Raw genomic sequence first — 12566 nt, 5'->3', positions numbered from 1 at the left:
ACCTTTCGTTGAGAATGCGCGCAGAAAACTAAAGCAATAAGCCAATCGATAACTTCTTGTCTATCGGCTGAACCGGTTGACTGCCAACTCGCGCTTTATCGTGTGAATTGGTAGCACTAATTGTGGTTAATTTTAACTTACCACGATTTTGCTGAAGAGGTGTGATTGATAAATTGCATTGAAATTATTTAATGAAATAAACTGAATTTATACCCGCATTGAAAAAAAACATTTTTGGTAAAACTTCACATGATTTACCGGGAAATATTTATCTTAAATGGGGAACTGTTTGGGAAAGAGTGTGAGTTTCGAGTGAGTGAGGTCGAATGCAAGAAGAAAACTTTTGATGGCAAGTTTTAAAAAGGCAAATGTTGTTCTAACAACAACTTACTTTTACCAGACACTAATTTATAGCCAGATTATTTTTAACCTATCAATCTGCTTCGTAATCGAAGCAATGCCTAATATTCCTAAATATCTACATGGATCTGAGACTTTATTCAATGCTTCACATGTGTTTTTTTTTTAAAACAGTGCCAATGGAAACTACGTGGCTTGCTTGTGGCCAAGACAAGACAATAATTACAAGAGGAGCCGTTGTCAGCCAACTTATGAAGCAGGAAATTTAGCATTTCAATACAATTACATTACTACGTAGCACTATATATATTTAATTTGTGTTTATTAATACTTTCCTTGTTGCAATTGATTAGTTTATATTTCTGCTTCAGGGTTTTAATGCTGTTTGAAATAATGAAAAACACGCGCCAACTATTTCAAAATGGAAAACGTGCCATAGCACTCAGCTTCCACTGCGATGCTGCCAGAAGCTGTCTGTGCCAAATGCAGGCTGCCAACGCACGTGAATTACCAACGAGTTGGCAGTTTGTTGTGACTATTACAACAGTGCAGCCCTCGCTACTCTTCACAACCCTGTTAACCATCTGTCAGCGCGACGTGACGCTAATAGCACGGAAAAATTAGTGTTTAACTAACTAAATTTAATTAGTTAATGCACAAACGTTGCGCGTAAAGGTAAATAAGATGGATCTGCAAGAAGTGCAATGAAATAACTGCGCGAATCGTGTTTTTGGCGACGAAAAACGCAATACACCATCGTCCGTGCATGTGTAAGTGTGTGTGTATGGCTATGGCTCTGCGCGTATGTGTGAATGTATGCGAGTGTATTTCCAATTGTGTGTAGCTGTCGCTCGCTCGTTCGTTCGCTTGTTGCCGTCGCCGTTGCCTGTGCATTTTTTCTCGTCCGTGCAGTGTGTGGCTATAAAAATAATTTAAAAATATTTATGAAAAATGTAACACAAAGTACAAAGTAAATGCAGGCCAAAAAGGAAGTGCGTAAAAATCGTATCAAAATGGATGTGGAAATTAAAAAGTGCATAATTCTGCGAACGTGTGTGTGTGTGTGTCTGCGTTTACATAGTGGTAGGGGACGTCAGTAAGTGTGTGTGTGTTTGTAGTGTTTGGAAAATGTTTGATTTGCCATAAAAATGCTAGCCCATTTGTATTTACATATTTTTCTCAACTATGCAATGTTGCAAGCGTATCTATGTATGAGTGTCTGTGAGTGTGGTGTGCAACTGCATGCATACACACGTACATACAAATACAAACGAGTGTGTGTGCGTGTGTGTGTTTGTTGCTTTTCCTATGCGCCCCCCTGCCGCTAACATCGCCCGCAACATCTGCGCGCTCGTTACTCTTTACTACAAATCGGATTAAATTCTTCAGCTGCTGCTCCGTTGCTCTCTATATTCTATCTCACTTCAACCCACTGTGTGGCAATAAGTGTTGCATTTTTGTGTGTTGTTTTTATTTTTACTTTGTTGTTGTGTCTGCTTTGACTACACATTCGCATGTGTGTGTGTGCAGGCAGGCAAGAGCATAACAAAAATATGCAAGAAAAACTATTAATAACAAAAGTGCGAAAATGATTTTTACTACACGCTGCCAGCAGTCGGGGCGAAAATTCCTTTTCTGCAATGCTGTTGTGCACAAATTTTGTATAAAAATCTCGTCTTTGATCTTTGGGGGCGCAATGCACAAGGTCATTTGTTTGGATGGCATACGAGAGATCTCTTATCTTGAATATTCACATGCCTACTATATACATATATACATACATATGTATGTATACACACATGGGTCTGTAAATATGCATGTCTAATTGGTGCAGATTACGCGCTGTAGGAATAATTCTTTAGAAACTGATAATCTCCTACACAAAAGCTAATGGAATCTTTTCGCTTCAGGTATTGTGGAATAGTCCCTAAGCTGGGTCTAACCCAACTACAATTCCCGGCATTTTTCTTGTTTTTACTGTTGCTCAAAAATGTGTCGAATATTTTCAATATTCTATATATGTACATATAATTAAAGTCTGGTAGCCCCTATTCCCTATGCCACTAAACGACGCAACCCTTTAGGATTAGTTAAAGGGCTTGAGACAACCAGAGTTTAGAAAGCGTTCTGCTTCACATTTTACTTTCATAATTTGTCGAATATTTCAAATATCTCATAATGTCTGGCTAGTTCCTATGTGAAGTCCAATATGTAAACTTTAAAGGTACTTTGAGGCTTGTATCCCTTACCTTTGCTGCTGCGATATTGGTGGAATATTTTTAATATTCCATATATTATTCCAAATTATTGGAATTTATGAAACAGGCGTGCCTTCCTGGGGTTACTAAGAACCTATAATTTAAATTATAATTTAAATTCTTTTTCTTTTTATTCTTTAGGGGAATCACCCCACTTTACAATTTTCTCTCGATTGTTCTCGATCATTATTATTAATTAACCATTAATCGCGATCATTATTATTAATTAATTATTTGTTAGCATATGATTGTATAGTTTTTGGGGATGATTTTGTCGGTTATGATTAATATTGCCTTAGCTTGGATATTTAAAATTTTGGATTTACATGTTTATTTTAAATTATATTCAATTTATGAGATTGTAAACAATTATCAGATATCTTAGAACATATTTCTTAACTCTTGAGATCTTAATATTTATGACAACATTATTTCTAATATTTTAAAGACTTACGAAAATTTCCCGTTTTTCGAACGCTTTAAGCCTGACTTTTAAAATAATTTATGAAAATATTGCCTTATTATCAAAATAAAAAGAAAATCATAAAACGTATAAAACTATAAATATCTTTGAAAAACACACATTTTTATAAATAATAAACAAAAGCGTTTATAATAGTGCCTTTAAATTTTTCCTTTGTTTAGGAAACGTTTTCAATTTCAACGAATTCCCCCCACTCCATATTTCGTTTGAGAATTTCCATGCCATGCCCATTTGAAGCATCATACATTCTTTCTAGTTGAAATTCCAATTCAAATCTGTGCAGATTTCCATATTTCCATTTCCATTCTCATATGCTGCGAAATCGCAGATCTCTGTAGGCGTTTGTTTAAATAATTCGCATGCAAATTTCTACAAATGTTTATGCAGTGCATAGGTCGGTAAAAACAAGCGTGACAATTACAACAACAACAACAGCAGCAGCATCATGCAAGAATTTTTATAAGAAACACATAATTGGCAGACTATGAGATGCTCTTCATTGGCAAGATCAGGCAAATTTGTATAAGAACCTAAATAAAATTTGTAGCTATTACAGAAAACATTCATTCATTAATGAAGAAGACATAAAAAATGTAAAAATTAAAGGTTAATTCACAGAAAGTTGCCTTTTGGGAATACACTTTTTTAAGCCAGTTCGAATACTGAGTGGAGCTACGGTAATTAAATTACTCGATTATCCTAGTAGTTACTCTTATATTATCCATTTTTTTTTTTAATTATTGGTTGTTGCACAAGATATTAAGGAATATAAATAGAAGCTGTTGTTTTTTAACCCGAAGCGGCTTTGTATTAAAAACAACTTTTCAATCGAACTTTGAAATGGCCCTATTCTTTCAAACTCTAACTCAATACTAGCATACACATCGCATTATCTAGAAGTTTATTTTCTTCGCAGGTGATATTTTAATCTTAAATGTAAATTACTTGACTCAAGTGTCGTTTTTTAGTTGCTAGAAATCGTACAATGTTTTAAAGATATTAGGTGACTACTTTAAATTCTCAGTGGGTGTTCTTCAAGTATTTCAGACTAGTGTCTTTATAACTAAACATAATTCCTTAAGCAATTACGCTTTAATCTTTTCGTGTTTATTCAAATGAATTCAAATTGTCTTTTCAATTTTATAAAATTTAGAAGTAATATGCAATTTTAAATAAAATTTAAATATTTACATATTAAAATTTACATATACTTCGATTATACTTGTATATGATATACTTTGTTGCGGCATAGCGCTTCTGATTGTAAAGATCTAGAGGATCATTCAGGCGAAAAAGCTTCTGGATGAACTTAAATAATAAATATAGTTTGCGGAGATTATTTTCCAGCGCTATGCAAATTAAAAAATGTAGCAAAAAATGATAAAATGTAGGATCAGACAGTTGAAGAAGCTCGCCCAACTGATGGTGGAGATTCCTTTGAGCTCAGGGTATAGAAAAATTTAACAAAAATTGACAGAAAAGACACTTATGGCTAACAAATGGCAATGTCTGGGTAATATGCTGAAAGCCTTACGTGGGTAGCTGCAGGCAGCAGCAACATTGCGCTGATTTACATATGAATAAAACAACAAAATCAAATATGTATGCGTGTGTGTGTGTGTGAGTCGAAATGTGGCACAAGTAACTGCAAGATACATATAACAACAATAACAGTGCTGTTGACTTGCAAACGCGCGCTTGTAATTAAAGGCAGTCCAACATTGTTGTTGCTGTTGTTGACGGCAACGCGCTTCAATGTCAGTGCGACAATAATTTCTCAAGCAGCTTATTTATGAGAACCTGCGGCCCGACATATTTACATATTGTGCCAGTATACATACATAGGTGTTAATATGTTTGTGTGTGTGTGTGTGTTTGTTCGTGTGGGCAGCAGCAGCAGCCGCAGCCGCAAAAATGTAATGGCACTTAACAATTGTCAAAGCAATTGTCAAATACTTTTTGGCTTTTTGTCGCTGCCATTGAGCGGCGCACATAACAGTATTAAAAAAAAAACAACAACAAACAAAATAAACTAACGAGTAAAATACGTCAAGCAACAAACTTTTGCCCCTCGCTCCCCCCTCTGCCATGCACGAGTCGAACGTGCAAAATGTTGCCGCTTTGCCTGAAAGTCCGAACGGCAGCAACATCAACAACAACCAACGACGGCGTCATCGTCAGCGACGCTGAAAATTGTTCAGATTCCATTCACATTCCAGCATGCAATTTCGTAGTGGATTATGCTTGTTGTTGTTGCTGTTATTGTTGTTGTTGGTGCTGCTGCTGTTGTGGGCTGTGCGCCTGCCTTTGCCGTCAGCAGCAGCCCGAACTAAACTGAACAGGTGAGGCGATGTGGCGTTGATCGTGTGCATTCCAAAACACACAAACAACGCACACACACTCACACACATACACACACACACATACATGAGCAGGGCAATAAATACAGCACATTGCTTGCTGCTGTTGTTGTTGTTGTTGTTGCTCGCTGACTTTTTCAAAAGTAAATGAACGATAAAAAGTGCCCAGGCCAAGCCTGATCAAAGCCTGTGCCTAGTACGTCGTCTAGTTATACACTAATCGACTAAAGTATGCTGACAACTTGAAGCAGCTATTTTAAATATTTTATATTGACAGCAAGTTCCAACTTATCACATCTAGTAGAAGTTGTACGAAGTATTCGCCCTCTCCTGTAAAATAAATTGTCTCCAAAAGAATTCCCAAACAAATTAAGGGTATTTAAAGCATATTTCTTTCAACATTTTTCCCAAAATGTTTTATTTAATGAAAAAAACTTAAAAAACTAATTCCAGTCACTAATTAAAGAATATTTCTTTCATAATTTTTCTCAAAATGTTTTATTTAATGATAGAAAAAACTTAAAAAATCAATTCCAGTCACGGTTTTACTTTGTAAACTTGCAAACTCTATTTGTCTTCTCCTGTGGTTATAGTGTTGATATACTTTGGTCGGATATATAAGACGATATTACAGAATCTATAATTAGTCGCACTATTTTTTTTGCTAAGAAACTGTACTCAGTGGCTAGTTAGAGCTCTTTAGATTTTCGCCAAACAGGCGTTGTTTTCTAAAGTGTACTCTCTGCTTAAAAGCGGGATCTAGGTTATTGATCAGATTTCTACACACCAAGTATGTGACCTTGTGTTCCTCGCATCCCAGCTGGTTGGCTAACATTTTCTTATTTCCAATTTATTCCTAGACTTTAGATTTCCAAATCGATACTGGCTTATTTTGCGGATTGACTATTTTCAAATTTTTATAAAAACCAATTTAAATTCAATTTAAAAATGAAATTTTTTAATTTTAAATCCCCATCTATTAAGAGCTTAAGTTGCTTTCGGTTATTTCTTCAGTTGACTCCCATTTTGGAAACCTACAATTTTGTTATTCTTTCTTTGAATATCTTCAGAAACTCCATTTCCCAACTAATTTCAATTAAATCATTCAACTGAAATCATCTTTTTTTTTACCCAACTCTTCCATAAATTCGGAAAACAAGAGCAATTTTTTTTTGTTATTTTTATAATTTTCTTCTTAATTTTTAAATTTATATCGACGTGTTCCATTTTTAGTTAACATTTTCAATTAATTCACTTGTTGCTGTCCCAATAACTATGAAGCCTAGTGTAATTGTTGTTTGTTGCTGCAGTTATTGATGTTGTTGTTGTGGCATTCACGCGCACACTTTTTGGACAGTTTTTGGGGTTTGGTGGGTGGTTGATGCAACATTTAGCCAAACGTCCCCCCTTGGCCGCACGCCACTGTCTCTCTAGTCTGCTGTCGCAGCATGCAACGTCAGCGTCGACGCTAGTAGCGGCATCGGCTGCTGCAAGTTGCAATCGACGAGCGGCAATGGCCAACAACAACGACGACGACGTACGACGAAAATGCAATTTAGCTCGTTTTTCTTGCTTGCTTCAATTTTTTTCTCCTGTTTTTTTTCTATACATTTTGAAACATGCTCGCGCGCATGTGTGTGTGTGTGTATTGCATGCAGAGTATTTGTGAGTGTGTGTGTGTGTGTGCTTGAAAAAGGGAAAACGAAACGAAAACACAGCGCGTAGAGTGGAGCAGCAGTTGCAGCAGCCATCGCCGCTTTACCACCTCTCCGCGCTGGCCCCTCGCTCCACACATCCCCACTCCTCGCACACTTGCGGCCCGTCACGGAGTGGGGCCCGACCCGCCTCGTTCGACCGCTTGGTTGGAATAAGTTGCCGAGGAATGCGCATTTTTGCAATAATAATCAGCAACTAATACTATTTTTATCTTCTGCCCAGCTAGGCAGCGACGCCGGCGCAGTAGTCAACCTCTGTTTGTTTGTATGTGTGTGTGTGTGAGTGTGCGAGTGCGTAGTTGTTCTTGTCCCCACCCTCCTAAGCATACGTTTGGCTTGCCAGTTAGATCCCACATCATTGATCCTGTTCTTGTCGTTGCTCAACTCTCTCTCTCTCTCTCTCTCTCTCTTAACACCCTGCACTTAAAGGGTTGGGAGCTATTTGTTTAGTTTATGTTTTGAAAAAAAAAAAAAAGATTCAGAAACAAGTGAGAATCGCAGACGACGGCTTAAAAGACAGCAAGGGCGGACAAATTTATACTTTTTATGAGAAACAGAGCTGAACATATAAAAAGATTTTTATTGGATTATTCAAAACCTATTTGGTTTTACAAAATTAGCTTAAAAAACTTTTCCAATGCTTGAAAATACCTATATTTATAAAAGCTAATGTAGGATTATTCAATTGAATATTTTTAAAAGCATAGCTTGGATGTAGCTCATCTTATAGCTGGAAAAGTTCAGCTAACAGCGATCGCATTCACATGTCTTTCCCATTTACATTTTCCTCCACCAGCCTTACATTTTTATGGACAATTTTTTATGCTCTTTACAGGCACTCGCACCCTCGCACACTCACTTTGCACATTTTATGGGCACTTTTAGTGACGTTTGCGATAGAGAAACTAACTAAAAATAGGCTTACATGCCATTAACATAAAACGTAACAGAGGCCATGTAATTAACATAAAAATGTTAAGTGATTGGCGCAACGCACATAACATTGCGGCAGAATAGTGAGTGGTCTCTGCATTCTCTCCCTCTCTCTCTCTCTCTACTGCTCAGCGTCATACTCACCTGCTACCTGTGCTGTCTACTCGTATGCCTGTTTATTACCTCATATTTTCATGTATTTTTTCCCGCATTAATGTTGCACATTCTTATAAGCGTTTCAAAAACACTTCTCGGTGGTGGCAAGAGGAAGCGACAAAATGTCATAAACTGGCAAATCACTTTGGAATTTGTGAGCTAAGTTGCCATAATTGATCATAAAAATGTCTCAATTAAAACAAAGTGTGCAAAATAAACAATTTCTATTGCGGCATTACGCTTTTATCTCTCAAAAAACTTCCCCAAAAATAAAAATTAACTTTTCGTAATTAAACAATTAAAAATTCCAATAACGTCCACAATCGTCGAGCCGCTTTATAACACATCAAAATCAAAATATGTACAATGCTCACACCCACACCCATATACATATATACATACATACAACAAATCATCAAATTTGTGTGTGTGTGTGTGTTTTTGGCATGCATGTGAATTACAAGTAGTTGCGTTTATTTTGCAATTGTTTAGTTATTGAATATTTTTGCGCAAACATACTTTGTGGCATTCATGGAATGTGAAATTTTCCATACTTGGCAGCCAAATCCAAACGATCGTTTTACCGCCGCCTATGGAGAGAGGGGGTCAGCAGCGGGGGTTGAGTTGCAGACTATGCGATATTTTGTTGACATTTAATTTTGGCGCGTGTGGCGTTTCCTACTCATCTGCGGGTTTTGAGGCAATTTATTCTGCCGGCTTGTTGTTTACTTAACCGCAGATCTCTAGATATACATATACATATATATAAACTATTTGTATGTGTGTGCTTTTGTTTATCAGCAGAGCTACCACTTTCATTCTCGTTTATCTTCCCTCACATCTACATACAAACATGTGTAGCTCTAAATTAACATTCCTCAGCAAAGCCAAATAAATAAAATGAATTATAAGACGTAGTGCGACATAAAACCAAAAACAAGCCCAAAACATAGATTAACTTTTTTATTTCGCTCGTATTAGGAATGTCGTCCAATGAACGAGTACACAAAACATAGTTAAAGCCTACTATTATGAAGATATTTTCAATCATACATTTATTTTGATGCTATCTTGCTAATTTCGTCATGCTCGGATCGAATAGTCTATATTATACTTTAATGGTGAATGTGAAGCCGGAATTGAAAGCTAAAATGAATACTAAACGACTTACTAGTTTTTATTACACTAGCTTACAAATGTAAATGGTAACCGCTTTAGCTTCCATTTTCGGGTTCGAGATTGTTTGTTGAATTACTTTGGGACCGCAATATTGTTTTATATTTGTAAAATTTACATCTTACGTGGCCATTTTAGATTAGTAATGGAGTAAAGGAAGAGGGAATCCAATTTTGTTGAAGATAGGGAAAACATTATAGTAATGGCAATTTACCTGGATGGGAGATTAATAACTTGGATCATGAGGAAGGTCTTACAGGTTACCTCTCGCTGTAAAGATACCCTAAAATGCCAAACTTAAGTGCGATCTATAGATGGTTTATAAATCAGCCAACAATCTTTCAAAGCTGAAAAAAAACATTTAATAAACTTATCACATTAAAAGTTAGATATCTGATTAAATAATATAATAAACAAGATTTAGTTTAAAATGTGTTATTTCAAAATTGATATATTCTATTCATCGATATCCGAAAATTCAAAATTATTTGAAATATTTGTACTCAAATGCTTTTTAGAGTATGGGAAATCTCCATTAATTAAAGTTACCCTTGGCTGTTCCGGTATTCTGCTCTTCAGTTTAACAATTCTGGCTAGCAATATGCTTTCTGGACTTACAGATCAGTTCGCCGGTTCGCTAATTTGTAAAATCCGGCCTCAACTTTTGTAGCTCTAATTGACCAATAATTATTGAAAAATTATAACTTTTCAGCTAAATTCAACAACAAATAATTCATTAGGGATTACATAGATTTAATTTCTTTCTTATCAACCATATATAAACTCGTTCAATTAAGAATATAGATAATTGCTTTGACAAACCGAAAACACAAAATTATATTAGAGCCGTTTAGATTAGATCAGTATATAAAATATATAGGGTAGCTGATAAAAGGGTTCTTTTATTTATATTATTATATTATATATATTATATATATTATATTATTTATACAATTTTTTCTAGAAAGGCTTTGATAACAAATTTCATTTCTCATATTTGCGCCTTAAATGTTTTTTACTAAAATGTGATTAGCAAAAAGTTGTTTATAAATTAAATAGTCTTTGTTGCAACTATTGAATCAGAAATAGTCTTTTCCCACACAAATTTAGATTAGATATAAAAATAACAGCAAATTTCAACTTTACTTTGAAAACAAAAACTTTAGATTAGATATATAATTCTGGTTAAAAGATACAACTTCTTACAAATTTTAAGATAGAAGCTTTTACTTCCATTTTCCCCCCAGCTTAAAGCCAATTAGCTTAGCTTTAGCAATAACTTGACTTAACAAAACCGTCTATAAATGTCTTCAGAAGTAGCTCAGTTATTAAGCAGCCGGCAACCTGTTCAGGAAATTCCAAGTAATAGAAAAGGAATATCCCACACTGTTTATCTATTTCGGACTTTTCCAATACATAAGTATGCATATTCAAATAAATGGTCATTTGCAAAAGTCTTATGTCTTATCAGACCCGCCGAGATACCTGTTATGGGCATTCCCCCCAAAAACTTCAACAAAAAGCTTATCATGACTAAATTCTTTTTAGATATAAGAATTTGAACGCCAATACAGCCTCTTGCTTTTCCAATTATTTAGCACTTGCCCAGATTCAACGAATTGTGTGTATTTTTTCGTGCATTTGTTTGCTTTTAGGCTTTGATGACTGTTTAATAGTCAGGTGCGCAAACATTTTTTTGTTTGCTTTCTCACTTTTCGCAGTACGAATTAATTGGATGGGATTGATTTGGATTGCTCCCCCACATTGTTGTGTAGTGTGATTTTTATGGGCCCCGTCATAAACTTTTGGTAGAAATTTGTTTATAGTTTCGCAGAATATGGACATGACATAATGCTCTCTGCTGGGTACTTTTCGACAGTCTCTGAAAAACAAAAACAATAGAAATCAACAGCGAAATGCATGAAAATCGTACGACACGAAAAACGACTCATTATCGTATGTGATTTGCAAAGAAGAAGCATAAAAAGAAAATAAATTGGAATAAAATGAAATGAAATAGAAGAATGGAATGTGTGGCAAGTCGATAAAGCTTTGTCCACACTATGCGCCGCTTTTTTTTGTGACTCACGGCACTGGCATGTAAATGAGTCCACAATCCAGTCCCAAAGTTTATACGCGTATATAGTAATTTTTTTTGTTTGTCAGTGCGTGTTGTTGTTAACGGACAATTTGCCAAATTATTAACAACTCATATAAAAAGTCTCATTGAGAGTGCGAGTTTACTGAATGCTTTTACACAAATCTAAGAAAATTACAGCTCACTCATTTCTTCGTCCGGTTGGACATTGTTTAGAAATGTTTAGAAAACTTGTAGGAACACCCTGATTAGCTATCGATAGAAGCCGTAAGAGTAACCCATTGTAGGAACACTCGAATTAATAAGCAATTGTAGAAACACAATCGATTTCAGGGAGACTCTATTTAGTAACCGATTATAGGAACATCCTCTTTAGTAATCGATTATAGAAACACCCTTTGAAAATCGATACCAAAGGAGTACGAACCAAAGATTGACGCCGGAAACGCTGAACGCTCTTAAATACTTGTATAAATAAAAACAGAATATATTATTAAAATCATATTCAACGCCACAAGTATAGTAAACTATTGTAAAATAGTTATCAAATATATCGGCTATTGAATCTGCTTTATGGCAGAGTTTTATGGCTCTGTGATAAGATCAGTCTATTATATAGTTGTCATACAAGCTATGTTATTTAGTAAGAGTTTTTGGAAATAGATGTGTTGATTACTTATAGTGACCGTGGATGACAAAATAAAAAAAGCTTCCCAATAAAGGATTAGATGGAACGGAGACATTCTTATAGTAAAAACTCTATTTGTACGCAAAAGGGGAGTGTTCGTTTGTTTAAGAGGGGTGTCCATCAAGAGAATTTTCACTGTATAATAATACTCGTAAATAATTACAGTACGAGGCTCATGATCGTGTTTGCTGTAAAAGGTTTAGGGTTGTAAATAAAGTACAAAGCAACGATGTTTCACACAATCGATCTATCGTCCAGTGCCATCGATTGTACTTCGATAAATGGCGACAAAAGATTGATGCATCGATTTATTTATTTTTTGGTATTTATTTGATTTT

At 35.4% G+C, this 12566-nt stretch overlaps 1 protein-coding gene across 2 annotated transcripts in view; it reads left to right on the top strand.

Annotated features, from left to right (window-relative positions):
- Nucleotides 1-927: 927 nt before the first annotated feature.
- Nucleotides 928-12566, top strand: part of LOC115620668 (serine/threonine-protein kinase Warts) — a 30657-nt gene continuing 19018 nt past the window's right edge. Inside the window, exon 1 of one of the 2 annotated variants that reach the window (XM_030514024.1) lies at nt 928-1130. The gene's annotated coding sequence lies outside the window, so the exon portion shown is untranslated. The remainder of the gene's footprint in view (nt 1131-12566) is intronic. The other variant, XM_030514025.1, reaches the window with a different exon arrangement.

This window comes from Scaptodrosophila lebanonensis, unplaced genomic scaffold (genome assembly GCF_003285725.1).
Source record: "Scaptodrosophila lebanonensis strain 11010-0011.00,11010-0021.00 unplaced genomic scaffold, SlebRS2 tig00000024-arrow-pilon, whole genome shotgun sequence".
NCBI lineage: Eukaryota > Metazoa > Arthropoda > Insecta > Diptera > Drosophilidae > Scaptodrosophila > Scaptodrosophila lebanonensis.
Note: the sequence above shows the minus strand (reverse complement) of the source record. Positions and strands in the feature narration are given on the sequence as shown.